Raw genomic sequence first — 4,529 nt, 5'->3', positions numbered from 1 at the left:
CTGTTGCTCTGGCCTTGCTGCTTGGGCTTGCTATGATGGTTTGCTGTGTTGGCCTCTGAATAAAGCTCTGGTGTTGGTGCCTCCCGATGGCTCGTCTCTGTGTGGTGATCCGGCTCAGAACCGAAGACCCAGGCGTGGGTAAGACAATGGTAGTGTACTTCTTTTAAGAGAAGTAGGTACTGGCGCACGACTGGCAGAAGGTCTGCGTGCGGCCCGTATAAGGTCTATTTTTGCTTTTGCTTTGTCTGAAATCATGATTGTCACCTCTATTTTTTCCCCCTCAGTTGAGGCATAGTAGATTCTGCTCCAGCCCCTTACTTTAACTCTCTGTGTCTCTCTGTTTTAGGTATGTTTCTTGTAAAAAAAAAAAAAAAAAAGTATTGTTGGTTTCTGGCTTTTAATCTGTTATCCTATCTGCTTCCATTTTATAGGTGAATTCTTCATATTCACAGTTGTGATTACTATTTTCTTCCATCCTATTTTTCCCATATTTCTTTCTTCTCTCTCTTTTCTCTCTCTCTCTCTCTCTCTCTCTCTCTCTCTCTCTCATTTTTGGAGGCAATTGGGGTTGATTCTCTTTTAATAATTTTCTTGTATCACTCTAATTTCTTTTACCAATTTTTCCTCTACTACTCTTATCTATTTCTTTAACTCTTCCAGGAATTCTTGTTGGGCGTGGGTCCAATTAACATTTTTCTGTGGGACTTTGGTTGTAGCTGTTTTCCCATTAGTGTCTTCTTCTGAGTTTGCCTTTATCTCTTGGTCTTCCCTGCCACTGAAGTAGCTTTTTATGGTCAAGTTCTTTTGTTATCGTTGTTGTTGTTTGCTTATTTTCCCAGCCTATTTCTTGACTTTGGACTTTATGTTAAAGTTGGGCCCTGCTCACCTGGGGGTGGGGAGGCAGTATCTCAACCAAGCTTCAGCCTTTTTCAAGCTGCTGTTTTCAGAAGTAGTTTTGGGGATCTGCATGTTTTCAGTGCTTTCAAGGTGGTGTGATCCAGGGAGAGGTGTGGTCACTGCTCTCTTGGTCTACACTCTGGCCTTTACCGAGGAAGGGCTCCTACTCCCCTGCAGATGCAAGTGCTAGTGCTCCTCTCTGCCTTGGAACTATGCCAAGAGCCCCTGTTCCCTTGTGCTTGATCACAAGTGCTCCTCTCTGCCCTGGACCTATGACCCAGAACTTTATATAAGCAATAGAGTTACTGAGAGTTGCCACCTGAACTCAGTACCAGCAAAGAGTCCCCTGTAATTTCTTCCTGGCTGGTTGTCTAACCCTCTTCCTATTTTTGGGCTGAGAGATACTGGAGCTGCTACTGCTGTTTGTGCTATCATAGTTGCCTCCAAGACCCTCTGTTGTTGCTGCTGCCACCCGTGTTCCAGGCCAGTTCCTCTCCTGCTGACCTCCTAAATTGTCTTAGGCTGGAAAAATTTCTCAAGGTGACATTTTGTTGGTTCTGCCTCTCCAAAATTGGATTTGAGGAGTTATTTTAAAGTTGTTTGGATGGAAATTTTGGGAGAGTTCAGTTGGGTTGCTGCCTGTAATCCACCTCCTTGATTCTACCCTCCACTCTCTGGAGTTATTTAAAATGGAATTTCTCTTTCTATCTCTTCCTGCTGGGTTTTGTTGGTAATGTTCAGAAATGCTGATAATTTTTTGTGGGCTTATTTTATACTCTGCAACTTTGCAGAAATTGTTAATTGTTTTAGTTGACTCTAAGCAAACCTCATTCCTCATTGCCTAATCTTATTCCTTCAGTTTCTTTTTCTTGTCTTATTACCATACCTAGCATTTTTAGTACAATATTGAACAGTAACGAGCTTAATGTACTTTAAGGCAACCCGATTCTCACCGGCTCTCTTCCTTTTACCCTCGAGCTCCTACTCTCCCATTTATTATACTTTCCCCTACTTTTGCCATTTTACTTAATTCATTAATTCTTTTTATCTAATTACCTAATTCTTCCTCTCTTTTTTCTTTCTCAGTTAAGTAAAACCTCTTTTCCTTGCCTCTTTTCAATTTGTTTTGTATTTAAAATTTAATTTTCTGAGCCTTTCTCTAAGTAAGAGTTCTCTCCCTTATTTTCTTCATGATTTATGTTTCCTTTCTGTTTGTTCTCGACTTTTATTCTTCCATTCCTGGCCCTTATACTTATTTAGGCCTCCTTTAGTCTCTGTATTTCTCATGAAATTAAAACTTCCAAGGTCCTAGAACCCCCAGACCTGCCAGAACCACCAGAGTCCCCAGAATCCCTGTCCTAAGTCCTGCAGCACCTGAGCAATGTACTTTGTAGATTTGACGGTGTTGTGGCTAGCATTGATTTTGGAGTCAGGTTACATGAGAAGAGAGGTGGGCCAAGTGGGAAGTGGAGCCTGTCTGTCTCTAGGCAGTGGAGAAGGAGTCTTAGAATGGGAGGGGGAAGGAGGGAGGGGCACAGCTGACACTGGAAAATGGGGTTTTGTATTTTTTTCTCCATTAAAATAAAAATGAAAAGAAACAGGTTTTTTTTTAAAGAATTAACGCTTCCAAGGTACCTAGTTTGGGCTTCCTACTCTAAGCAAGTCTGTATGTTATTGCTTTGTAAATCTGTTGGTCAATAAACATATATTAATCATGTAAGTCAGGCTGTACTAGGTCCTGGGGATACAAAGATCTTGGTCTCTAGCTCCCTTTATTCTATAATGTCCCAGTCTTAGAAATGCCAGTTCCCTGTAGGTGATAGAGAAGATATTGCCCCATAGTAGGGATTTTCCTATGCCTCTGATTGTGTAGTTTATTGCTAACCTTTGCCCTCTTCATTGTAATTTTTTCCCCATTTGGCTTGAAATCTCCTCTCTGGGTCCATGTCCTTCCACTCTTCTGTGTATCAGTTACCTCCAGAATCTCTGATTCCCCTTTTGAGGCAAGATGAGTGTTCTCTCTAAGCACCAGATCCTTGTATATTATATCTATTGTAAAGTTCCCATCTCCTTTTACAGATTATTTCTAGAATATTTCCCATAGGAATATTCATTGGTGGTACCCCATCTCACCACTGAAACAAGACTTCCCCCTTCCCCCACCCCTAGTTCAGTCCCTCCCTTTGCCCCCTCACTTATTTTTCTATAGACTCTTTTTTCTTGAGAGACCATAGGACTTATTTCTCCTTCTGTGTTAGCCTTTGCCTTGATTAAAGTACATCACACATTCTCCTCTATCTTCTTCCTCTCCTTTTATGTGCCCCCTTATTCTATAATTTAGTCCCACAAAAATATTGATTTTCCTGTAGACAGTGTGTCATGAGGCCTAATCCATGATATTTTAGGCCTGTTTCTCCAACATCACTTCTTTTTGACCTTCACTTTCATCCTTCTTCCTTGTGTACTTTTAGAAAGAAATCTCTTAATGGACTCTTGTTATTTTGCTATTGTCCTTATTTGCTCTGTTATCTAAGGTATTTGCAAAGATAATTTCTTCAGATCTGGTTTTCTTTTTAGGAATGCTTCAAATACTTCTTTTACATTGAATGCACATCTTTAAAAAAACATTGAAGGTTAAATTCAGGTTTGTAAGGTGAACACATTATTTCATTCCCTCCTGTGATTTCTGGTGGGTATGGAATAGTCTTATTTGAATTTTCTTTCCTTTGTATTTGAAGGTCTTTTCCCTGATTCCGTGCAGAATCCATTGTTTGTCATTGAAAATGCTAAATTTAACCACTATATGTCCTGGTATTTGTAGCATTAGGGGTTTGTTTGTTTTCCCTGGGGGCAATCTGTGGATTCTTTTGATTGGCATTCCTCTTCCTGTTCCCCTCCCCACCCCATGTTCAGAAGTTCTGGGCAGTTTTCTTGTATTCTTTCTTGGCTTATAATGTTCAGGTTTTTGGACTAGTTGTGCTCCTATCAGAAACCTATAATCCTTAAGTTTCCTCTATAAATCCATGCTCACTGGGTCCGTTACAAGTTCATGTTACAGAATTTCACCTTGGCACTCACTGCAAGGCAATTCTTTTACACCTCCTTAATGGATTCACTGTCCCACTCACTACAGCACCTTTTACTCCTTCCCCAAATCTTCCAAGGATCCCTTCTTGCCAACCACTGCCAGGGGAGCACTTTCCTCTATATTGCCCTCAAAAAAATGAGGCCATTTGAAGAGAACAGCCTTTTCTTCCCTGTTCCTCAACCCACAGCACTCATCTATGCCTTCTACCGCTATCTAATCCTTCATTCATTTCCAAGAAATGCTGACTCTTCTTCTTGCCAAGGCAAATCCCTCTACATGCACAAGCGATCCTGTTTCATCTCACGTTTTTCCAGCAGTTAATCTCCACCCACTCTGCATCATCCCTACTTTCTTACTAATCTGCAATTGCTCCCTGGATATTGCCCTATTGCTTACAAACAAGCCCATGTCTTTTCCATCCTCAAAAAGCCTTCGTTTGCTTTGTTCGTTCTCACTAGCTGTCAAACTCCATCTCTACTCTCTTTTGTGGCTAACCTCCGTGAGAAGCCTGTCTGCAGTAAATGCCTCCTCTTCCTTTTCTCTT

The sequence above is a fragment of the Vombatus ursinus genome, unplaced genomic scaffold (assembly GCF_900497805.2).
Source record: "Vombatus ursinus unplaced genomic scaffold, bare-nosed wombat genome assembly UNPS02015129.1, whole genome shotgun sequence".
Taxonomy (NCBI): Eukaryota; Metazoa; Chordata; class Mammalia; order Diprotodontia; family Vombatidae; genus Vombatus; species Vombatus ursinus.
The sequence above is the reverse complement of the archived record's forward strand: the minus strand, read 5'-3'. Positions refer to the sequence as shown.